Source organism: Lonchura striata, chromosome 3 (assembly GCF_050655825.1).
Source record: "Lonchura striata isolate lonStrDom1 chromosome 3, ASM5065582v1, whole genome shotgun sequence".
NCBI classification, from domain to species: domain Eukaryota; kingdom Metazoa; phylum Chordata; class Aves; order Passeriformes; family Estrildidae; genus Lonchura; species Lonchura striata.
The window spans coordinates 77,388,919-77,415,199 of record NC_140705.1 but is presented as its reverse complement, the minus strand read 5'-3'; the positions used below and the strand labels follow the sequence as shown (position 1 = coordinate 77,415,199).

The 26,281-nt window shown below is 41.3% G+C and overlaps 1 long non-coding RNA gene across 25 annotated transcripts in view; it reads left to right on the top strand.

Annotated features, from left to right (window-relative positions):
* Positions 1 to 26,281, top strand: part of LOC110477926 (uncharacterized) — a 306,989-nt gene that overhangs the window by 122,119 nt on the left and 158,589 nt on the right. The window contains exon 1 of one of the 25 annotated variants that reach the window (XR_014954354.1): positions 2,385 to 7,678. The exons of the other annotated variants lie outside the window; for them this stretch is intronic. This is a non-coding gene — a long non-coding RNA (uncharacterized LOC110477926). Of the gene's footprint in view, positions 1 to 2,384; positions 7,679 to 26,281 lie in introns of those variants that run through there. 25 annotated transcript variants of the gene reach the window in all.

Below are 26,281 nucleotides of genomic sequence, written 5' to 3'. Positions count from 1 at the left end.
TTCAAAATTATTTTTTCCATATACATTTATCATACTTTTTTTTTTTTTTTTCAAAAGGATGCACTGTGGATTGAAACAGACTGAAGATGACCAAACATCTCTACTATCCTATTTCATGTACTCCATGTGGTTCATGGGCAGAAACAGGGGCAGTGTTGTGGCTTAACCTCAGCCAGCAGCCAAGCTGCATGCACTGAGTCCCCCACCAGTGGGATGAGGGAGAGAATCAGAAGGATAAAAGATACAGAACTTGTGGGTCAAGATGAAGACAGTTTAAAATGGGAAGCAAAAACCATGCACATAAGCAAAGTAAAATAAGGAATTAATTGACTGCTTCCCGTGGGCAGCCAGGTGTTCAGCCACTTACAGGAGAGCAGGGCCCCATCACATGTAAGAGTGACTTGGGAAGACAAATGGCATCACTCCAAATGTCTCTCTACCCTTCCTTCTTCTTTCCCCACTATATATACTGAGCATGATGCCATATGGCCTGGAATATCCCTTTGGTCAGTTTGGGTCACCTGCCCTGGCTGTGTCTCCTCCCAACCTTCCATGCACTCCCAACTTCCTCATCAGTGTCGCAGAAAAGCATAGAATGCCTTGTGTCTGCATAAGCTGTGCTCAGAGATAACAAAAACATCTGTTTGTTATCAACCCTGATTTAGCATGAATCCAAAGCCTAGCCCTGTACTAGCCCCTGTGAAGAAAATTCACTCTACCCCAGGTGAAAGCAGCACAAGGAAGCACTGCTCTGTTGTGGTTCTAGGCTCCTCTGGCTAATATTGTGGAGGTAAATATTTTATGATTCTTGTAGAGATTAAGGGAAGTACACTTAGCATGTTATCCATCAGTGGCAATTTGAGGTTTAGTGTCAAAGTAAATTGTTCTTTAGGGAAGAGTAAGAATCTGTGCTGGCTTGTACCTGCAACTGGCTGATCTTTATCAGCCTTCTGACAGTCTCACAGGGACAACTAGTTGTAATTAGCTCATTTAATATTGATTAAGTCTTTGGACAATTAATCAGAATTAATCAGGGTTCAGTGGTGTTTTAGAGTTGTGAAAATATGTACGTAAGAGCTTGGGATACCTAAGTGTGCAAAAGGATGCATGACATGAATGCTCTCCCAGGAAATGAATGCAGTTTCATCTCTTTTGGAGATTTGAAAACATGTAGAAACTTTTTAAAGAAATCTTTTGTTTCCTCTCCCTCATCATCACCTCTCTATACAGTGTAACTCTGGGAGTGGTTGAGCATAAACAACAAAATACACTGAGACAAACAGTTCTTAAAAATTTTTCTGCCCAGTCTTAGATCTTTCTTCTCTGGTCACACTTGCTAGCAAAGTCCTGCCTCCCAGAAGCTGTAAGGCACTGGAGCCTGAAATTAGGTGTTGATCTTATTACTGAAGCCCTTGTGCTTTTTTCCACGCATCCACATATTGGTAGTTACACTTGTTCTTTGTAATTTAATTTTAGACATAAGATAATCTTGTTGGACTAAAAGCTTGTGTCTCTGTGTGTGTGTTTGGTTTTTTAATTTTTTTTTTAATAAAACATGAACTAGATGCTAGGCAAGAAAGTTGTAGTACAAAGACCAGATTTAAATTTGTTGTAAATCTTTTTATATTTTTAATGTGTGCTAAAAATAGTGGAAATTTTTGAATGGAAAACAGCTCTTTCATACAGCTGGAATATAGTTAGAAATAATTTTCACTTTTTTTTCATTTTAATTGTTTTCTATGTGGATCTCCTGAACACAGTAGATATCTATATTTTGTTTCCTTAGATATTTGTGTGTTTTAGAAATGAAATTTTTTTCAAGTCTAAATTGGTTTTTGAATTATTATTATTATTAGTATTGAAAATAAGTCTACCCTTATATTTTAGATTGTCTCCTGCAGGACTTTGTAATGTACATTTTTCATTAAATAAATCACCTCCTATTCTCCCCATTCCTAACTATTTTTTGACTAAGTTACACTTGGATTGAAATATTATGAAGAAATAATTTGTGATTTTGCAGGCAGTGTGATAGATAAGTTAGAAAGAAAAAAGTCAGACAACTGATTAATGCTCTAAAATTAAGATATAGCTAAATGTTGAATATCTCCTTGATTTGCATTAATTCTGTCTATATTAGATCTAGGCTTAGTACTAATTATATTACCAGCAGTAAGTCTAAAATTCAAATATATAGTAATGTGGAGCAAGTCAATGACTTATCGGAACAAGAGTAATTAAGGAGTAATTGGACCATGCTTGAGGTTTCTTTTTCAGTCAAAGTATTTAAACTAAATGTGCTGATCTTTATCCCACCACAACATATTGTTCACAGAATGTATATGCTACATTCTGCACTAACATATGGCTTCTACCTTATGCTATTAATAAAGTGGATAATATCCACAATTAAATACTTCTGGTACACTGTCCTCTCTAAATCAATGAGCAGAACTGGATATAATTTGAGGATTCAGTGGTTTCTCCTCTGTGTTAGAATTTCCTCAGAAGTATGTAGAAATACCTGGGTTAAGAGGCTGAAGTTTTGTTGAACTTCCTCCATTTTTTGTGTTAAAATACTCTGACATGTAATTAAGAGTGAGGCATTTGTGCATTTTAAGGATTTTAAAATTATTGCCAAAGACATTTTATTTGAGATTAATTTAGCTATAGGTCTTTTTGTCTGAAGATTTAAGAGTAACTTTTAAAATTAGAGTACTAACAATATATTTAGATTAGATTTAATATGACAGTTATTTGTTCTTCTAACAAAGGTCTCATGGCCTATGAAAAACATTGAGGATTAGCACAGATGTAATAATTTTAGAAATCTTTGATGAAAACATTGCAAAGCATCATTTACCATTTGCGATTACTGCAAATATACTAACATCATTAATGTGGGCATCTACTTATAAATCCAGCAGATTTTGTTCAGTTCAGAGCATTATGCTTCTGGGGCTACAGCCAGCCAAATCAATTGAGTTTTTTTATACAGTGTTTAAAACACGGCCATTTCAGAACTGTTTGTAGGTGCTCTTACTGCAGACATACTGTCACTTTCTTGGTCTGCAAATGGAATAGGTAACTGTGCACTGACTTGGAGATCAGGTACATCAAGTGATGCCTCCCTGCAAAATAAAGGTATCTCAAAATGGACATTTCAGTTTCTTCTGGAAGCCTCCAGTGAGAAGGTGTTTGTATATTTGCACATGCATAGTGATTGTATTGCTCAGATTAAGCGGTCACGTGCAGAAAGCTGCTACAACTTCTTTGCTCAGCCTGGGGACTCCCACTTCCCTGCCTCAGTGACATCCTCTGTGCTCTGCTGGGAACACAATTAAATGTTGGGGAAGCTATCTGTGGTGTGTAGTTTGTAATTTTCTATTCAGTACTGCTGGGAACAGCCTGTGCTAATTGACAAGGTAAGGCTAAGTGGAGCTGTTGGTGGTGTCCCATTTTGGACTGTGCTAAACTGATCCCCTGTGCTCCTGTTCTCATTTCTTTGGACAATGTGATTGATGATGCAACTTGCTCAGGAGAGGCTGAGAAATTTGATCTCTGAGGCTAATCAGTGAAGGATGCCTTGGCTTGAAGGCTGCTGGAAGGAAAAAAAGGGAAAGAGAAGGAAAGATAACTGAATACATCTCTTCCAAAAGATCTTTTCATGGAAGACTGGGAAATTGAAGGGGTGGGCCCAGTGACTTTCTTTTCTGCGTGTATGTGCAATTGTTTCAGTTGATTGGCTTTTTTGAGGGATGACAGTCAGTAGGAGGAAGGATCTGATTTGCCAGCACCACAGTGTTCTGCTTCTCTTTTAGTATTTTAGGAAGATAAGAGAAAAGCAAACTTCATGGTTATTCTGCTCTGTGTATCCAGCCAAACTTGTTCTTTGCTTTCTGCCTCAAATGAAGAGAAGCCCTCTTTGTCTCTGCTGGTCAGTTAATGCTTCAGTGACACCCTGTCCTGTTAGTCTCCTATTCCTGCCAATTTCAGGCTCACCAATATTTTTTCTGATGACAGAATTCCCTAGCGTGCTGTAAGAAACTGGATGGGCAGTACACATGGTCTTGCCTTGAGGGCTGTAATGTAGCCTTGTAGTAGGATTTAGTAAGGATGTATTATTATAAGTCCTTAGCATGTTTATTTCACTTTTCATTCACATTCCTTCCAATCTTTTGATATTTAGCCTTGGGGCGGATGTATCCAAGGATGCAACTTTACAGTGAATTAATGGATATCTCTTTGCTGGTTAAGAAGTTAACAAAAAAGGAGTAGGTGTCACTATTTTGCTTATGGTGGAAGTTTGACAACGCACTGAACCAAGCACAACACACTTCCAGAATCTTAACTAGTTTGATTGCACCATCGACACTGTTATTTCGACAGTCCCACTCTCCGGCATCTGGCATAATTGGAAGCAGCAGCCAGCAGGTATCAGATGTCAGTATGAATTGTCTCCTGCAGCGTGAGCACTGACTATGGAATTGATTTGCTGTCTTTTTTACACGGTTTTGTAATGAAAGTAATGTAAAGTCCCAAACAGACAAATTCTGCATTTGTGTACATACAGTTAAAACAGGCATATATCTGAAAATTAGCGAGGGGGAAATATACCAACAGAAAAGCAATATGGCACCATCAGGCCATGTTTCCTCACAGGTAGTTGTGGTGGCAGTCCCTACTATGTTTCTGAGCTAAATCAATAGCTGGAAACCAATTTCTTTTGGGTACTTGTATGGATCAAAAGAATAAAACATGCGAAAGAAGAACCCTTCAGTGAGTGAATTTTATCTCTCTACTTTACTTGCTGGTATTAATAAGGCAAGCAAAAAAGACTTTGGAAACCAAGTTTTCAACCTGGAGCAAATTTTTCTCTTATTTGTCATCAGGATGATCAAGGCCCCTAAGGTGAAAAAAATTGGCCTGAGCAAAGTCATTGGTAAATTTCTATGGATTTCCTATTGCCAGGGTGTTGCCTTAGGGCACATCAGAAATAAATGACAATCAGTGGTTCAAGATGCTGTTGTGCAGACCAATTTCATGAGTATAAAGCTAATGTTTCAGTGACTGGAATCTTGACTACCAATTTGAAGAATCGTAAGGGAGGATTAGACCAGGTATAAAAGAGGTGCTATTATCCCAAGCATTGAGAAAAGCTTTTGAGCACTTAGAGATTGCCAACATCTAGATGATGGCAGTAGGAGCACAGGATGCTGGGCTTCACTGGCAAGAACTGGTGCCTTTTCTTAAGCAGAGTTACAAGTAGCTACAAAACAGCCCTGTTTATGGGTCTCTTCCTCAGCTTGATGCAATACTTAAGAAGGCTTAATCACCTCCTACTGTAATCAAATTATTCAAGATTTTTAAAAGAGAGAAATGCAGCAAATTCCTGTCCTAAGAAGTCAGGGTCAAAAGCCTATTTAGAAAAATCAGCTTGAATGTTGATTACTGAGTGTGGCTGCCTTTTAGACAAGCACAATGGAGAAAAACACTCCCAACATCTGGTTCAATAAGACCCAAGACCAGTGTTTAATTGTGTTTTTGCTCTGACACCCAGTTGCATAGCAATAAGGGAGAGCATATGATACAATAATCTATATATAGGATAGGTGGAGCTGAACCTTTGATTTGAGGCCAGCTAGTCTGGTATTCCAATCTTGCTGCTGACATGAAGGCAGCCAGTAACCTTAGGCGGTTTGCTTGAAGTTCTTCCTGAATTTCAGACCTTCTGTTGATGAAAGGACCGGTCTGTAACTGTCTTGGGATTGACAGTTGTCATAACATGATCCAGCAGGCCATTTCATACACAACCAGGGCATGGGTGCCCAGAAAAGCTTTCCACCCATTCAGGACAGGCACGAGATAATTTACAGGCTGCTCAACTCGGAGAACAGTTTTCTGATAGAAGTAGAAATACACTGCAGGCTTCTTCCCTGAAGAGGGAAACCATCCTGGTTTGAGTCTGACCACAGGAAAATATGGAGGGCAGTCACTCGAGCAGCTGGTCCTCTTCTTTTTTTCCCACGAGGCACAAGCAATGGTGCTATGGCTCATCAAAATGCCTGGACAGCTTTCTTTCCCCACCTACCTTTTGCCCTAGGTAGCACCTTGTTTTCTCTATTTTGGAGGCTAGAAAATAGAAGCTGATTCCAACAACAAGAAGACAATCAGATGACAGACTCAGATCCTTTTCCACACAATTTCCACTGAATTTCTGTCAGATTTTAAACCTATGCTTTGACCACAAAGATGAGTTATGATTCCACCTGCAAGAGGGTGTTTTTATATGGATGCTCTCCACAGCTTACTCCCCAGAGGGATGTGGTAGGAAGAAATCCTCCCACCTCTGTGTTGGAGCACTGTGTAGGTTTGCTCAAACAGGATGTTGCTGACTCAACCAGCCAAATTTGCCATTATATTCTTCCCCTTATTTTCTTGGGAAGATTTCCTAAGTTATGCAGGTCTCCAACAGCAAGGAGGAGGAAGAGGACTCTATTCTTCCTACTGCAACAGAAAAAAAATGTATATTGTACTAGAGAAGCTGTTGCCTTACAACTTTGTCTGTCATTGAAATTAGAAGAACAGGAACCCAAAATCATTTCCATTTCCTAGCTAAGGAAGAAAAATCCCATCATTTATTTAAAGGGTGCTGTTACCAGCATCCACAACAATTTTTATGGGGATGCGTTCATTGGCAAAAAATTAATTCCTGCAAGAATGAAATACAAACTGGGAAAAACTGAACTGCAGTCTTACAGCAACGCATTTAACAGACTCTTCCAAACTATGTTCTTCCAGTCTGTTTCCTTCCCTTCATTGTTGTGCTGTGAAGTCAGATGAGTGGTAATGCTGAACATCAGGATTTCTGAGACCCTGCTCCCACTGCTCTGCACAGCACATGGTTGTCATTTTACAGTGACTTTTCCTGCTTTCCAGTGTTCTCAGACACTTATGAGGATTCAATAACCTGTGTTTTTCAACAATGCTTAAGTAGCTAAATCCAGTATGGTAAGTGAAGTCCCTTCCAGAAGTAGGATTTCCTCACTTCTTTCAGGTGACTCTTCAAATTCAGCTTTTTTCTTCAGTTTCTTTCTCTTAAAAGGAATGGGCTAGCTCAGATATTCTCCTGGATTCTCTTTAAGAGAAATTTCAGGGGGATTAGTGTAAAGCTGCATAGTTAAAATCCTGGCTGCTGTACTGGAAATGCAGTCTTCAGTTACTGCTTTAGTAGCAGTACTGCTTTTGTAACTGCGTGATTTTTTTGAATGATTTTTTTATAGCAAGTGTCACAGCATGCATGTATGATGTCAAATTCCTCTTAAGAGCACTTGATTTTTAGAGACATGAATATGACACAGAGGGACATGAGAACTGGCTGTTGACTCAGTCTCTCAGTGCCCTTTTGTTTGTGTCTGTGACCTGGTCACATAGTACAAAGAGTTTCCTGCTGAACTACACGCAGCTGCCTGGCTGAAAAGCATGTGAGAGCTTTATTTGTCCTGCAGCCTCAGATCTTCTTGGAACAGGCTCTCAGATCCTTCTCAATGTGGAGGTCGGTGATATCACTGTGCAGCCTTCCAAAGGATCCTGTCCTCTCTGGAATACGCCATCAAGGATCTGTAGGGCATTAAAGCCTGCAATAGCCTGCCATCTATTTTTGTCAAGGAGAGCAAATGTAAGTGGGGAACAAAAACTGAGGCTTGACTGGTCTATATCCTTTTTTCTAAAATTATTTTAATAGATTTACACACTCCTATACTCTGCCCCTGCCCCCCTCCCCCCCCCCCCCGCCCTCCACCTTGGAATTCTTTATGCTGTTATGAAACCAAACTACTCAGGTCTGATTTTCCATTTTCCCATTTTTTGATTATGGGAAAAACCTACAGATCCATATTGATTAATCTGTTTCTTGACATGGCTGCACCATGATGTACCCCACCTGCAGCATGGTAGGCATGCAGCCTGAGACCAGGAGGAGTTAGAAATGTTTGGGTCATACAATGTCCTGCATGTTCTGTGGCACTGGCAAGTTGGTCAACAGTTTTAACTACAAGCAAAGTGCACCTTGCTCTGGCACAGGCTTGGGTGCCCAAAGGGTGTATTGTTTGGATGACACAGATGTTTGGTTGCATATCCTGAAGGTACCTCTGTACCACTGGGTGTCTGACCATACTTCCTCGGGCCCAGGAGTCACCCTGACAGATAAGCAGAGCTGTATTCCTTGGTACAGAGTATCACTGTATGTCCTGGAATAAGAGGCTACAGACACAGACAGAAGAAAACATAAACTCCCCACTAAATCATAAAATCAATCTACATGCTTCTTGGCAGCCTTAACTGAAAGAATACACTTTTCCAGTACATCCCATTGTTTTGCATTATGTGTTTTCTTTCTTAAGTGGGAGCCTGGTTTTGCATCTCACATTCTTCTGTAGTCGTCCATACTTCCCTTTATCATCTCCTTATGTGTGGAGCACTACTCTTCCACTTCTCACATCTTTGGGTTTCTTACATCCTCATTTCAACACCAGCTAGTGATCACATGAGAATTGCAATATTAGGAAATGATTTGGTATATTTTTAGCAGGTCTCGGGCTGAAATAGCAATGAGAATGGAGGAGTGCCAGCCACACATGACCAACCAGCTGTCTATGGCCCACATTTTGGAAATCACTGATTCAAGTAGTTGGCAATAGGTTACGGAAAGTTTTGCTTTTAGATTGCTAGTTCAAGTTGACCCCAAATATACAAGGTAGGAAGGTCATCTAGGATATACACAACTTTATGATGTGTAGCAGTCTTCATCCAGTTTCTTTGCCTTTTAATGCAAGAGAAATATTCAATTGGAAGTGAAATTTGTGACTCTTAGCTACAGGGGCTGCTGAAGCATTGGTATAGCTGGAATGGAGAGGCTGTGGGGCTGCAATGTGCTTCTTTCCTACTTTTTGCACTTGGTCACACAGTGATAAGTGCTGAGCTGTTCTCTATTGTGTAGAGAGATGGGGAACCATCTAGCAGGTCTAGCTCCATAAATTGTAATGTGTCAGCCATATAACAAAAACCACCACATTAAAAATGTGAATCTTCCTTTTCCAACCTCTGTCATGCATATCTGTTGGCTTGCACTTCTAGTTTACCTCCTTTCCTGTCTTCGTAATCCATGATATTTTAGGAGCCAATAATTCCTTGTCAGCTGGTACCTATTGCTATATATGCATCAAAGGCAGCTGCCTGAGAGTTCTGCATGCTTCTGAGGTTATTTAACTACACATATGATTAGATCTTGCATTGCTTGTATGTCATCCATCTGTGAAATTCCCTGCACCAATTTCAACCAGGCTTGCTTTATCACATTCCCTCCTTGCCAGCCTAGCAACCTGTGCTAGTCTGTTTCCTGTTCCAATGGGGAAGAGAGTATTTAATGTAGGTTGCCTGACTTCTTAAGGTTTTCAGCTTCATTTCTCTTGCTGACCCTCAGACCATCACTGAGCATAGCAGAAAGTAAGATCAGGACCCTTCCAAGTCCTAGCATCTGCACAGGGTTGAGTGAAGAATGACTTCTACGTGCTCACCACCCCCAAATCCTGACACGGATAATCAGCCAGGTCTGCTTAGGAGAACAAGATCCTATTCCCCACACGATATGGGGAAGCAACCAGAGAATCCCAGTGGGTACCCTGATAGGGCTGCTCCATCCCACTGGGGGATTTGATCTTCCTTGTAGATCTGAAGCCTTTGCCGAGCTCCCTGATCTGCATTGTCTGCCAAGGAGGTGACAGGCACCATGCACTAGCTGTGATGGACGTAGTGGAACTAAGTCCTATGTGTTTTGATTGGACCCACTTTGACTCCAAAGAAAAGTCCCCCAAAACAATCTTTCAACCTCCAGCAAGGCTATTTATTTTAGTTTTTAGGAATGCATTTTGTAAATCACTCAGGTGATGGCAAGTTTATGCATTTGTATGGTAAATTTATGTTGTGCTATTAGTATCAAGGAAATCCAATTGACTGTGTAGATTTTAGACTCCTGACCTCTAAGCAGAATGCTTTTTTCTTTGAAGGAGTGTGAAATTACCTTTTCATCTCCATGAGCTGTAAGCTCTGTTGAATGAAAATGTTCTCTATAGAGACACAGGAGATGTGAGGGGTGGGAACTGCCATTCATCTCAGTCAGTGGCGCCTCCCTTCCCAACCCCTTGTCAGTGCCTGGGATACTGTGCTAAGCACTGACCCAGTACATTTCTAGTCTTGCACTTTGTGTTTTTCAGAAGGTACCAGGAAGGTGGAAAGGGCTCCCTATGGCTTTCTCCCATAAGGAATGCTGGAGATGGGTCTCAGGGTAAGGGTTGCCCAGATTTTACTGAGGACAAAGAGGAGGCAGAGAGGAAAAGGAAAAATTTGTTTACTTGCCTTGAACCTTGTCAGGACTGGGAGCAATTTCTCCTCCTCTGCCACCCCATTACCCCTTTCCCAGACTTCCAACACAGATCCAAACTTCTCCCCCATCCCTGCCATACATATTATTTAGCTTCAGTGCAATCTGAGCTTTCTGCTCTCTTGGTTTGCTGTCTATCAAACTGCAAACTCCTTTGACAAAGGCAGACCATGACAACATGCTTCACTCCTCTTCCCATTTTTTCCATGCTTTCTGCCAGCAGTCAGGTTTGAACTGACATTGGTTGGTTGTAGGTCAGGTTCAAAAGCATCAAGCACTGTCTGAACATCCCCTCAAGCTATCAGCTCGTGAAAACAAGTAGTCTAGGAAACCTCTGTGACTGCACAGAATATTCCATTTTATGATTGAGCTCCTAGAGTTGGCAGACTTCTCCTTTAAAGGGGGTTTCCCATATTTTAGCTGGAAATCCTGCATCCTATGGTAAAGGACAGGCGTAATAACTTCCCTGGTCTTTTTTTTTTTTTAATATAAATCATGTCAATTTTTAGCCTGAAATATGGAAAATAGTCCCCCTTATCCTTTTTCTCACAGTTTCTTGGTTGTCTGAAAGCCTCTACGTTGCCCTGCAAGTAGAAGTGGTTATAAGGTGGCAAGAGGGAAGTGTGCATACATGAAAGATAAATGGGGAACAGCACAAAGAAGTGCTGTAGCAGTGCAGTGGGAACATTCCATACTTTTAAAATGCTGATTTTAAGAATACTGATTCCTATTTTATTTCTCAAAAATTAATGGATGCAACAGAGCATCTTGTGGATGTCTTAAGTGATTAAGACCCAAATGTAGAGGGAGAGATAAGAGCTATAGCTACAGTGTGTAGCCACTGAAACTGGCTCCCTGCTCTCCCCAGTTTGTTGTACAGTCTTCTTAGGAGCCACTTACATAAATGTTCCCAAATCTGGTGCACACAGCCTACACTGCTGCCCACAAAGTTCCTAACCTTTGTGAGTGTGATGATTTTAAAGCCTTTGTAGAACTGAATATTTAAACAAAGAGGAGCTTCTCTGCTGTAACTGTGGGGGAAAGATTGTTCTGTTTGAGTCAGAGCACACATCTTTACCCTGTTTAATTCAGCATCAACTTGAATGAGACTCTATTAATTGACAGCTGCTTGATTTTTTTTTTTTTTAATAGAGCTTGTGGGGTAAAGGAAAATGGTCAGGCTTAGAATACATAATACCCAGCTCCTGGGTGTTTTCAGTATGCAGCACTCATAAGCCATCACATGATGAATATGGCCTGAAGTGATGCAGGCAACTTATTGTAATTTTTGCTGTGCTCTGTTTGGATTTATTTCCTAGTCAGACAGGTGGGACACCCTGTAGATTAAGACTTAGCACATGCATTTTGAATCTGTAGACTAGTACTTAAGCTGAAATAGGAATCCTTTATGTTTCAGAGAAGAAATGGCCTAAATTGCCAGAAACAGCCATAATAACAAACTGCTTGTTTCCTGAGTCAGGCACATAGTGCAAACAACCTTAGTCTCGGTGCAGCCTGTTTTTTAATGAAAATAACAGGGATGGGAAACTGTCCAAGAAGAGTTTGTTCCCTTGGCTTGTCTGATATTCTTTTTAAAACTGTCTGCTACTATGAAAAAAAATAATTACAGAACCATTTAAAAGTGTGGGTCTTCTGAAGAGGAAAGTGGATGGGGTTGTATGTAAACATGGAGGTATAAACAGCACTTAGGCAAACCAAAAATGCATGTGGAAATTTCTGTTTTCTAGGAGGTTTTTGCATGATTCTCCTAATTTTGTTAAATCTGATATATAGAATAGGACTTTCCTGCTGACAGTCCCTCCCTTGCTTGTGTGTGTCTTTCAGACATCCTTCTCCTGTATCCTCCTTCATCCTGTCATTTGCTTCACAAGGAATGTTCAGGATGCTCTGCTCAGATCAGCAGCTTGGGTGGGTTTGGAGAAGTCTGCCAGCCTTCTGTAGAACAGCTTACATCAGATGCTTTCATTTCATTTCTCTCTTCAAAGTCCCCACTTTATAAGAAAGTTCTCTCCAACTCTTTCCTTTCTGTTCCTTTCCTTCCAGGACCTTCAGCTTCCCTGTTTCATATTTCACACAGGCTGTGAGACTTCCTTCTTTGAACCACCAAAATGTCTATAGTTGTCTGCTTAGAAAGGCTTGTGAAGCCAATAATAAAGTGCAGGTATAACTATTCAGGCCTTAGTCTCTCTGCTGACAAATGTACAGCCTAAAATTTGGCTGCAATGATGGAGACATGAGCAGTAAAACAGAGGTGTGATGTCAGATGTGTTTATCACTGTGGGGTAAGGGCTATGTGCCAAAGCACCCCTCAATCCCAGCAGAAGCAGGGCAGACCTACCTGTATTCCCTAAGCAGCCTAAGTCTTCCTCAGTGTGCACTTCGTTATGAGAAGATCTTGACTTCACTTGGTTTCTGGCAGCTTGAGACAGGAGTTTTTACTTGCCCTGTGGCAGACTGTAGCAAACAATAAGTCTGATTCCACATGAACATGAGTTTGTGCCAGGCAAACACATACCACAGGCTCCCATGACAAAAGTGGTAGCTCATGTTGACTGAGAGTGAGGGAGGGAGGAACCCCAGGAACAAGCCCTCTTGTCAGCTGTCTTGTCAATTGTGATCAGTCAGCTGCTGTTCATGATGAAACCAATCTTTGGGGGATTTCATTCTGCATGGCTGGCCAGCTGGTATGTGTTTCTCTCTGGGGTCTGACAGCCCTGGCCTTCATTTAAGGAGGGAGGGCCCTCCTCAAATGTTTGTTCTGTATCAGGCTTCAAATAGTTTAGCATCTGTTGGTTTGTGTTGTCTGCTCGAACATTTGTTGCACTAGCGAGCTTCCTTCTAATCACAGCTCCTAAGCAGTCTGTTTCCCTGAATGGTTTCTGCTCTAAAAAAGTTAATGTGTGTTGGCTGTAAACACCTGAACCTGCTCTGGTTGGAGAAGTGAGGATATCAGCACACAGGAGATTGAAACCAGCTACGAGGCATTACTTCTGGTTAACTGTTTGGTAATACTACAATTTCTTACCACCAGGGCATGTTAGTGATGAAAAGTACAAGTTGTGTAATCCATACGTCCACCACTTTGTAGACAGCAGAGCTGATAGTCAGAAAATACTGGTAGTGATTAGATCTGCAGCAGTGATTCACAGCCCAGGATTATAGTTTCTGCAATTTGCTTGAGTTTGTACAACCCAAATATCAGATAACACTACAATTTACATTTTCCATGGAATGCTGTCTCAAGAATGTATTGATTTATACTGCATCAGATTACTCAGGGGTTGGAGAAAGCCAAAAGGAAAATTTGACTTCTTTCCTGCTGACATTTGAAAAACAGGATTACACATCTTCACACCTAGCCCTGTGTAACCTTCAGCAACCAGCCTTGGAAAGTTGCTTAAGAATTACAATTTTTTAAGCTTTTCTAAAACAGTTAAGAACTGTCTTCAATCCCTTGAAGGCAAGGATTTGTCTTTTCCTGCCACCTTCACTGCAAGCAGTATGCAGAGTGAGGGGGGGGAACAGATGGAAAATTCACCCTTTGGGTTCTCTGCCTCAGATGGATCCAGGTTTGCTCATTTGCATCCCTGGACTCCTGGATGACCAAACCTGACTAGAAAAGCTGCCATCTTTAATGTCAGCGAGCTGCCTGGAGAAGTGAGAGTACTGTTCACAAGAGGTTTCTGAGATTTGGCTATGATCAGTCATGCTTTGCCCTCCTTACTGGTACTATCTGTACTATCTTGGTCTGTGCCACAGTAATGGGAAAGGGGTCCTGCCATTGCACAGCCTGCTGCTCCCACCTCCTCAGTGGTACTCAGTGTAGTTAATGCTACAGAAACTAGACTTTCAGTGTTTGATTTTTTAAAATGATTTTTATTCAGTATTAATTTGCCCTTACCCTCAAATGAAACAGTTTCCAGGAGAACAAATTAAACGGAGCCATTAAAAACTCTAATTACCTACTTGAATGTATCCACTTTTCAGAAGAACTGAGCCTCTCTGTGCCCCAAGAAACACAATTTTGAAGCAGTGAAGTCCCTGGGCAACACCAATGCTCAGTAACTCCCCAAAATCAGGTCACTCTTGGTTGTATGCCTAGTTTAGTCATCGGATTTTGGCCTAGAATCTAATGTGTGTGGAGATGAGTGGGGAGGGGAAAGCTGAGATTTATTTTTTTTAACTTCTCAGCTGCTTTGCTTAGAAGCCACAGACTGCTCTTTGTAAGCATGCAGCTGTGGCTAGTCCATCACACAGTATTTTATTTTAGCATGAGACAAGCACGGAGTCAATGTCGCTCCTATTGTTACTTGTCTGTCACCCTATGTTAGCAGAATTCAATGCACGCAGTGTTCACCAAGGAGATGTGGCATTAGAGACGCATATGCAGATGAAGGCTCTCCAGATGTGTTGCACTGAAAAGTTCAGGGCCCAGAGCACACAGCAGTTCCTTTTCCTCCCCTTGGAATCTGTATAATTCGATGAGGCACCACAGACTCGATAATCTCAAAAGAAGTAATAGCCTTTGCCACAGCAGGTCACTCTCTGATGCAATGGGAGGAGACATCTTTGCAGTGCTGCGCCAGGAGTTATGCAATCTAAAATGTCAACTTGAAACATGTCCAAGCAGTACTCAAGAAATAGCTGCAGCACTGAATACTCAGGTGCTGGAGATGCTTGGGTACTCAAACAGTGCGGAAGCTCAGCGAAATTACTCTTGTTGTGCCTGAGAAAACAATGTCACTTGAAGAAATTGAGCTATTGAGAGATTCAATTTGCAAGGAAGGAGATGGAAATTACCTAATTGTTTCAATGTACTAGAAGAGGAATCTATTTCTTGGTAGAGAGAACTTTTCTTCTTGTAATTGTGTTGTTAAGCCCCAAATCCCTCTTCAAGGAGGGATGCCATGGGTCTGTCTGGGATCAGTGAACTTTCTACTCACTTCCCAATGTTATTGTGGGGTACATATGCCATCTTTCAAGAAGGATGGTGATGTGTGGGTTCTTGCAGCATTAATCTTGTGTCCTATCTTGCTTCCCAGTTTCACCTCAGCATACTCCATTGGAAGAGCCAAGCATTGGAACCCTTTGTGAAGAATGATTTTGGGGTGAGATGTAGATTGTAATGAGCCCAGATTTGATACTCTCATATCAGCCTCAGTTTTGCAGCATAGGCATTTTCCTGGCTACATAGGATTTGGCAGGCTAATGAAACTGCTCCATGGGGAAAAATGTTTTCGTGATACTTGATTCTGTATACCAGATATTACAGCAACATCTCTTACTAGAGTAACTCTATTCAAATATTTCATCTCAGGCATTTGTTACCCTTCACCAGTTGTTTTGCAGGGTGCACAGAACTACAGGCAACGTTGCATTGCTACAGAGGAAGGCATGGACAAAAGTCACTGTAGTCAGCAAAAACCAAGAATTAAATAAGGTACCCAAACTAAGGCAGGTACAGTTCGCTTGGGAAACCTGAGGAAAAGCCCCAAAAAGCCTGGATTATGGAAGCCATTTAGGAGGTGTAATGGTGAAGCCCAAATATTGTGCAATGAATCTTAAAAATAGTCATCAATTTTGGCTGCTACTTCCTACAGTGCTATATCTTTCTTGGTAATAGCCATAGCAGAAAGCCTGATTTTCCTTGGCTTGTTCACAGAAAAATCAGGGAAAGGGGCTTCAGCCTGCTCCTGACAGTCTTGCAGCCCAGAGACTTGTCCATCTTTGGACGAGGTCTGTGCAGCTTTGCCTCACTTTGAACAACTTCTTTTCCAAGTTTATTTAACAGCTTAGGGGAATTCAAGCTATGACAAACCAATTACTGAGGAGGATTTCTGGAGATTGTAGATGGTGGAGGAGGAAGACCATCCAGGATAGTTTATGTCATTCACAGATGGGTATGTGAATCAGCCTGTAGTGCTGCATGGTGTAGGACAGGCAGAGGGAGGTGTCCTAATGTTCTTCAAAACATTTCAGTATTTGTTCTTCCAAACTTCCTGGCACACAAACTTGGGTAATTAAACATGCCAGAATAGACCTAGTTTGCATCATTGACAGACAGGTGCTTACCAACATAAATGACTTGAAAACAACATGAGGGGAAAAGAGAAGTGAAAGCCACTAGTCTATAAATGTGATGTGCCTCTTCTCCCATGATGATTTATAAAGGGATGCACTACATGGGGATTGGACTGCAGGTAACAGGCTATTGTAAATGCAGGTGAACTCAATGGAAAGAAATGGCAATGTGTGACTAAATTCAGAAGGCTGAATGATTTCTTTATTATTACTATGCTAAAATACATTAATATACTATATAAGAAAGAAGATACTAAAACTACATACTACTTTCTCTAACTGTAACACAACTCGCGACCCTCTCGCTGGAGTCCAGACACAGGTGGGTTGGATTGGCCATCAGGCTCAAACGATCCTCACCAGAATCCAATCAAGCACTCACTCCAGGTAAACAATTCTCCAAACGTATTCCATATAGGAAAAACAAGGAGCAGAAATATAAATTGTTTTCTCTTTCATTTCTCTCTGTGCACTTCTATGAAAAATTCTGAGAGGGAGAGAAATGTGTTTGCCACAACATGCTGGGTGACAAGGGGCTTTGTGTGGAAGGACATAAAAAGACATGAAGTGACATTTAATTCCTCAACTTTTCTTAACCCTTTTCATTATCCAAAGTGAACCTGAGAGATTCAAAACTCTGGTGGATACTTTTTTTGACTTTGTAATTCAGAGAGTGAATCTCAAAGCAGAGATTATAATACATATGATTTTTAATGCCAATTGATTGGCAACTCACAGTAGCTAAGCTTTTTGAATTATTAGCCTGTAAATTAATTATCTAAATTTGTTTTCAGAGACAATCCCTGAGGCGATTAGAAACATGGAAATAAATTCATAGTTAGAATGACCTATTCACAAATAATTTCTTTAAATTAAAAAACTGAGTTGATTTGAAGAGAAAACAACTCTTTAGTAGTGAATTATTTGCTCATATCCGTTTCTGAGGTTTCTCCTCTCCTTCCATGGATTTTTAAGCCTTTATGCATGAGTCACTAGAAAGATGATGAAACAAGGGATTTGCATTAAATAAAAATTTCCTCCGTCTTTTTAAGACATGTTTCATCACTTCTGTGCTTCTATCTTTTCTCTCTACAGCAAATCAGAATAGAAAAAATATGTATAGACTATATACCTAATGATATCCTGTGCAGTTGTTTGTTCCTACCAGACATCCATATTATTCATACTGTTATTTGTGAAGCAGTTACTGATCAAGAGATTTTAAAATATTTTTTTCATCAACAAATTGTACACTGCTTTAGGGACACGTTTTGGAGAGTTTGCTTTCTATGGCAAGGTTCCTCATCAGCGGATCTTTTTAAAAATTATAATGTGTGATTTTTGTTCTTTGCCAAAGTGTCTTTTTTTTTTTCATAGAAGACTGACAGTAACTTAGTCTGCAGTTATCTGTTTATATAGTTTCTAACTGCATTACTTTCATAATGATATGCTATATGTGCTATGCATGAATACAAAAATACAACAATACAATAAATTAGAGAAAGATGATGTTTGATTTAAGAGACCTACTATTTTTATCACACTCTGCTACTGGCATAACAGGAATGCAGTTTTAATGCAGGCGTTCCACTGCTATCAATATCTTTTAGATAAGCTTTAAATATCCACTGGAAAAACACTCTGGACAGCTTTATGAAGATAATAACAGCAATTAAATCATGATTCTTTGGGGAGAAACCCTTAGCAAACCACAGATGAAAATTCCTCTGTGAGATCTCCTCAGCTGCATGTGCAGAGGCAGAGAAACCCACCACACGGGCAGGATCAATGGGGCTCCTTGTTGGGCTGCAGCTGGCATCACACCCCAACAGGTGTGCAGGATTTGGGCCACGTGCCTCTGTCAGATCCCCGTGTTCCTGCCTGCCCCTCTCCCCATCCTTCTGGCAGCTGGAGGGGGCTGCCCTGCTTCTCCCCCTGGCACCCAGCAGCTGTGTGAGGGCTGCAAGGAACTTGACTGCCCCCACTCACTAGGATTACTCTTTATGGCAAAGGCAGAGCCTGGCTTCTTGGGCATGGATTGTATCCATGTGCCAAATGCTCTGGGCTGGGGCTTGGGAATGCCCCTGACAGTGCAACTAAGTAGTGTACAGAGCCTTCCCCAGGTGCTGCCCTGCTGAGTGCCAGGCTGGTGTTTTTGTGCATGGTTTAATTCAGGGATGGACTGCAAGTCAAACAGTTAGAAATACCCCACTGCAGTGGTCCACCACTTGTTTTCTGGTGACCTATGCTGGACTTAAGGCATCAGCAGCTCTGACTTGTAGGCTTGAGGACTCTGCAGTGGGACCCATAGCTTTGCAGGAGGCTTTTTCTTCACAAAATGTGAGGATGGGCACAGATGTTTAGTCCTTTGGGTTTTCTCCCTCTATTGTCTTAGAAGGGTTGCCCCTACTCAGAGCTAATAGCAGCAAATATGTGGTGGTTCCACACTAGTGACAGAGAATGGACCAGCCACAGGAGTCTACACTAGCACTGGCTGGCACAATGGCTGTGAGAGAGACAACATTGCCTTACCCTCCACACACAGTCCCAGTGGAAGGATGTTGCCATGAACAACAGGTGCTGCACATATCCTAAAATGCTTGTTGGACTGACAGTGATGGGTCATGGTGGAGTTCTGTCTTTGTCTGGGACTGACAACCTGAGCACTTTACCTCTCGTGAAGTACTTGGCACTGTTCCTCCAGGCACAGGTGAATCCTGTAATTTGCTCTTTATTCTCCCTAGGACAGCAGTGGAGGAGGAATTCACTGTCTGATTAATCCCCCAGGTTTCTTAGTCTCTGGGTCCCCTGCTATCCCTTGCAGCCACAAGTTGAATCCCAAGATCAATATGCATTTCTGTTTGAAGACTTCCAAATATGTGTCCTGATGGCAAAACTTGATGGCCCCTGTTGGCTTGGCACACCCTGGGCAGTAGCAGCTTCCCACTTGGTGTTAATGTCCTACTGTTTTCCAACATTTTACTGAGAGGTGCTGCCTGTTCCAGCCAGCAGCTAAGGCTGCAGAGCAGTTTGTCACTGCTGCCAGTCAGTTGCTAACAAATGGCTGGAGTTTGCACAGAGTGCAGGTGACCGCACTGGTAATGGACCCCTGACTTTTCCTGCTCTGGACACTGTAGCCTCACAGAAACAGGGTGAGCAGTGGCAGATTGCAATCTTGTTTCAGGCCTTATGTGGACACTGAGATGCAGTGGAAACTGTGGAAAGAGAGTTTGTGAACCAGAACAGCTTTGGTAGAGAAAGAGGAGAGAACATCATGAGCAGAGTGGGAATACCCCAAAAGCATGAATAGCTGTTCCTGGTGGATGCAGTTACCTAAGTCATTCCTTCATTTGTATTCTTCCCCATACCTAGCTGAGTGCTCATCACTTCATGGTGGCCTCCCCAATGTCTAAAAGTTGTCACTTTGATAGCTTCCTCCAGGAATAAATAACCCAAGCAGCTAACATGGATTTGTGGCTATCTGAGGACTGCTATTTTGTGGGAAAAAGCTCAGAATTATGCATGTAGACAGCGAGTCAGCAGTGAAGCCAAAGTGAGAAATAATGGTGACTTTAGAGCTTCTTTTCCAAATGCCTGCCATTAGGGTTTTAAGTTCTGAAAGGAGCATATTGCTTTCAGGCAGGACTGTTTTACCAAAAGAAAACTGGAAAAAGGAGGAAGAAAGCAGAGGGAGGGGAGAGGGGAAAAAAGGAGTCTTGTATTGTATAAAAACAATTGAGACAGTGGAAAGCGGAATTGGTTGCTAATGATCTGTGGCTAAGAAAGCATTAAACACATTCAGACTCCAGCCTCTGTGATGATAATACTCAGTGGGTGAGAGGAAGGCAACGTGAATGTCAGAGAAGTAGGAAAGAGCTATAGTCCTGTTGCAGCGTGGTGTGACTGCCACCCTGGTTTCCGCGCTCAGCCGCAGCCTGGCTGCCTCATGCCCACTGGGTACCAGGGATGCGGTCCTACATCAGCGATTAGCAGCTGCTTTCCCGGCTGCTCCCTGTGGGAAAGCAAACAAACAAGATTTTGTCTAATATCGGTCCGTTTCCTCCGCACTCCTGCCGAGACTTCATGTGAAAGCGGGTTGTCAGGAGCCTCGTTGCAGCAGGGAAGAGTAGGTGCTACTGCTGCAGGAGCTGCTGGATAAAATTCTATGGCTTGTGTTTCACAGGGGGTCAGGCTACGTGATTGTTGTAGCAGTTCTTGCTGCCCTTAAGATCCACATTATTGTCTGCTTCAGCAGGGCTGGCTTACAGCCTAGGGGCTGTAACACGGAGTTTTTTGTGAAATGCTGATGTTTTCGTCATCCTGCTGCCTGTGACTTTAATTTATGCTGCTCAGAAGAGTCTGTCTTATGCACTGGATTCATATGAACTGCTTTATTTAAATATTTTAAAAAATATTATTGATGACAATACATTTGTAGCCACAGAACATCTGTGACATGGGTCTTTGCGCTTCATGTCTGTGGGACATGTCCCTCATCCTCTCAGGAGACCCTTTGCCCTGTACAGCTCTTCTGTGTAGTCTGTCCTAAGAGTGTCCCTGCCCTATCCTGGTGTCCCTGCACTGCTTATCCCTGCAGCCAATAGCTGGGCAGTGGGAAGAGCAATGTTTCTGAGTTCTTTACGTTTCTTGCCTGCAAATGTCAGTCAGCAGCGAAGAATGTGAAGGCAGGGGTGTCTGCTTTCCCAGCTCTGCAGACAGGCATGGCTGCGCTGGAGTTGCACAGGGATAAGTGCAAAATCTGGCTCACAATTCTGTATCAGCCACTGCATCCTCACGTAGGAGAAAAATTCATGAATAGGTCCCAGTAACACTTCACAGTTCACACAGTGAGGTGCTGCCAGACAGACAGGTTTTGTGTCAAAACCTCAGTCCAGTGCCAAAAACTAAGAACATCTGGATGGTTTCCTGACAAGGGATCAACCCTGCAAGGTGGCCAGGCTGGCTGTATTTTATGAGCCAAAAGTGAAAGAATACAGTGATTAGGTAACCAGGCTCCATTTGGAGATTCTCATTTTATAGTTTTGCTAAAATATCTTCTAATTTGTTGACTTCAGTCACAGGCTGCCTTGTTTATTTGCTCTGCTGCTAAACTGTGATTTCTGAAATCAATCCCTGTTGAGCCTTTTATAATTCTCAGCTTCCCTAATAACCTTAATTTTCTGTCACAATTTTCTTTTCTAGTGTTAGCACCTGCTATTTTATTTCACTTTGTAAACTAGAAACTCTTATAGCAAGTGTCTCTTTACTAAAGTGGTTATGGTGAACTGACGTATCCTGATAAAATCCTATGCTCATATGGAGCTCAGATACTGAGGAAATTTGAAAGATGTGTGAAACACTTTTCTATTAAGACAATGAAAAATCATTCCTTTTCAATAATATTGTATAGGAAATTTAGCAGTAAAAAATTGTATGGTCATTCATGTCAGACAACAGCTTTTGACCTTGCTTGTATATCTGAATTATTAAGGAAAAAAAGGAGGAATTATGTACAATTTTTAATGTAGTTAATATAAAATTTATTTAATTTTTAAAAATGTGGTAAATAATACAACCATATGACACAGTAAACAGTGGCCTGTTCTTCACTCACTAGGAAAGTACTTTTGCTGGGAAATCTTCTTATGCTGTCTCAGATATGTGAGGCCTAGCTGTGCTAGTTATCACCATCACACCAGAATAAAAATTAGGTTTTCATTAACAGATTTGACATCTTTTTTGTCGCAGATAAAACCAGCCTCAGCTTTTGTACCATACTACCTTTCCACATGAAATTGTTACTCTTTGTCTCATTTGCTTCTGTTTAAATGTAGTGAAAACCACCTGACAGTCCAGGCATCACTCAGTTTATCGTGAGGATGCATCAGTCAGAACTGGCTCCCACCATGGAATACAACATCAGTGTAAATCTTGGTATGACATCAGTGGCATGACTCTGGATCCTCATCACTGGATGTTAGAGGACATTTCTTTCTTCTTTGGAGAGTTGTTCTGGTCTTCAACAGAAGTGCAATCCCATGGGGCACTTGTTTAACTTCTTTTGATAGCTCTGAGTGGGGAAAATTATTTTCTTTAGACAGGGATTTTATCTGGAGTGGATTCCCTCTTCCAGTTGTTTTGTATCATAATCAGTAGAGGAAGAGACTTCCCATGACATCTTCCATAATAGCAAGATGATACAAGAAATTGGAGTGCAGAGGATAACACAAAAACAAGACATAATGAAAGTAGTCTTAGTCCAGGGTGAGAGTTGCTCCTCTCCAAGCAGGCACCCTGGAAATAGCTATCTTCAGCAAAGTTCAAATACTCTTACTTCATGCACCTTTTTTTCATGTTCACAGGTCTATCATTGATGTGCATGCATTGCTTGTGATATAAGAATTTACAATGATTTATGACTCATCTTTTTATTATTTGTTTCTACCTTTGCCATTCCTGTTCTAAACTGAGACCAATATGTTATGATGACTTTGAATCTGTGCAAAGAGGGAACAGGAAGCTATAACTGGTCTGGTGCATTGCTCAAGTGAATATCCCTATTATGAACTGACTCCTAAGAGTGTAATCAACCCAGTTATGATTTAGGCTGAATATTTACAATTATTTGTTCCAGTATATCCAGGAAGTCCAATTCAAGGGCTGTGGACTGAAGACACAGACACAGAACAACATGAAGTCCTTGCTCTTCAAAGTAAACTGTATAGATATCAAAAAAGATATACTAAGTGATACAGATCCCTGTTCTGAGGACATCTCTTTTTATTTAAGTTTAGCTCTTATAAGCTTTATTTGACACTTTCTGCTCCTTGCAGTGGATGGACAGTGAACAGTTATTTCCTATCCACTGACTCCACACCATTGTGAATTTTCAGAGCTGTATAAACCACACCATGTTTATAATAGTTCATCTTTCTCTGAGCTTTAGCCACCTCAAATATGTCCTTTGTGCCCCTTTTTTGAGATGAGGCAAACCTAACTGGAAAAATATTAAAGATGTAGATGAACAGAGTCATAAGTATGTTTTGTGCTGTTTTTTGTTACTGGCATTTGGGTTGTTTTTTTAACTGCTGCTGAGCAGAACTGATGCTTCTGTGGAGCTGTCTACTGTAACCTTGGGCATCTGCTAGTGAACAGTAATTGTCACCTCAGAGTCCATAAATTTATTTCACTGTGAAGGGTATTTGTTCTATTATAAGTGCAGACCTTCTGTTTTGCATCTTTTGGCCTTTTAGTTGTCCCTTCATGTCCTTCCCACTTATGCTATGGCTGCTCAGTTTCTTTAGAAACCATTGATTGTAGACTTCACACAAAGAATTGGAATATCCAGTTGTATTTTATTTGACTGTCTCATCTGACCCATATGTTAATTAACTTCAAAAAACTCAAATGGATTTTACAAGGCGTAGTGTTCCACTACAGAATTGACATTAGCTCTTCCATATAAGTTGCATTCAGACGCATATTTGTCCTTTAGTTTAGCCTTTACAAATTTTTGCACTAGAGTTACAAACTTGCAGGTCTGTAGCTCTCCAGATCCTCACTTGTGAGAACCCCAGCCTTGTTTTGGGGCCACATGTGGTGGTGAAATTCCTCCTCCAACCCGTGCTTCCAAAGAAAAACTCCGCAGGCTTAGCTGTTCGGTCTCAAGGCAGTTTATTGCTAGTTATCTAACAGATTATGTTCTTGGACTGCAGCTATTTGATCAGCGGCCTGGGTAGAGGCACACACACACACACTGACATCCTCTCTATCTGCTGTCTTCTTCGTCTCTCTCTGCGCCCAGGGCTGCTGCTATCTTTTATAAGATATATTACGTATAACATGTTTACAATTATTCCCCAATACCTACTACCTACGTTGCCAAGTGTTTTTCTACTCTAAACCAATCTGTGAGTGCCAACATCACCAAGAACATGGAGGTAAGGAAGAAGAAGGAGGAAGAACAGGATCAGCCCACTTTCCTCCATCTTAGAACTTCTGACCCCCATGTACAAAGTGAAAAACCCCCCTGTACATGTGTTAAAACCCCCCTGTACAATACTAAAAAAATTTCCCCTCTACTTTGTAACTACTTTTACTATACTATCTAACCTTTTGTGACTGCTCGTTCCACCTCCAAAGTTGGTAATTCATTCCATGGCTCAAACTCAAAATCACAGTTGTTTTTCAGCTGTCTGCCAGGGTCTAGAATGCTTCTGACCAAGGCCTGGAACCTCTAAAAATGTCTGAGAGACATTTTGAGTTCCCACACTTACTGGCATCATATCTGCCAGTTCAGTGCCTAAAAATCAACATCTGTAATCAACTGTCAGTGATTCAGCTCTTACTTCCTTCATTTTTCTCAGAACTCTTGATAAATAAAATGTGGCAGCAGTTCTCTGGCAACAGAGAGCAATGCACAACTTTCCCAGCCATTGTCCTGGGGAAGGCTGTGAGAAGACCAGAGAAAAGAATGAGAAACAATTCTTATCTTCACTTGCTGCACCTGTTGTGAACATGTGGAATGTGTTATGGAGATTTGTTTACCAAAGGGTGGTTTCTTAATTAGCCAATGGTGATGGTGTTTGGATTCAGGGACCAATTGGGTCCACCTATATTGTGGCTTGTCTGTAAGGGAGATGGGTTTCTTAACAAGTATAGTATAAAAAAGTGATTGATCATCCATCTGAGAAGCATGGAGTCAATGCTAATTCTTACCTGGCTGGGAGCCTGAGGTGACAATACCATCCAGTCCAGACAACTCATTAGCGCTTGTGTTAACATTACAACAGCATCTCCACAGTCAGTTATGTTTCAGATGGATCCTCTGCAATACTGCCTGCAAAAAAAGCTTCTAGTGAGGAAATATCAGCTGTTTCTTCTACAGTGATCCTAGAAACATAGAATCATAGAATGATTTGGATTTAGATGTTAGATATCATCTACTTCCAACCCCACATGCCATGGGCAGGGACAGATGTCACTAGAGCAGCATGTCCAGAGCCCCATCCAACCTGACCTTCAAAACTTCCAGGAATGGGACATCCACAGCTTCTCTGAGTAACCTGCTTCAGTGCCTCACCACCCTCAGAGCAAAGAATATTTTTCTAATATCTAATCTTAATCTAACATCTTTCAGTTTGAAGCCATTCCCCCTCATCCTGTCATTGCACACTCTTGCAAAGTCTCTCACCATCTTTCTTGTAGGCTCCCTTCAGGTATGGGAAGGCCACAGTGATGCAGATATTCATTCTACTTTTCTGCAGCAGCATTATACCCTGCTTATTATACCCATTCAGCCTGACAGTGGGCTTCATAGACTGCCGGCAGGCTTTTTGCTCTGATGTTGATGATTCCTATGGAAGAGGGATTTAGTACTAAATTTGATTGCACCAGCCAAATGTTCTTCAAACTTTTTTTTCCCCCTGGACCGCTTAATTATATTTTTGCATTTAATCTGCCAGGTTTTATGATCCTTTTTATTTTCTTCATTTGGATACAGCTTCTGCATTTGAATGATGCCTTCTCAATTCTAATAAACTCTTTTACTTCCCAAATCTTTAGCTCACTGTTCCATCACACCTGCTTTTTTAAATTGTTTCTCAAGTTTTTCCTAACAGACAGTGTGCACTAGAGCTCTGCTTTCAGTAGGATGTTCTTTGGTAGTCCCTGTGCTATCCATGAGGATTTTGTTCTCTCAGATAACTATTTTAGTTTCTTTTAAAACAATTTTCCTCATTT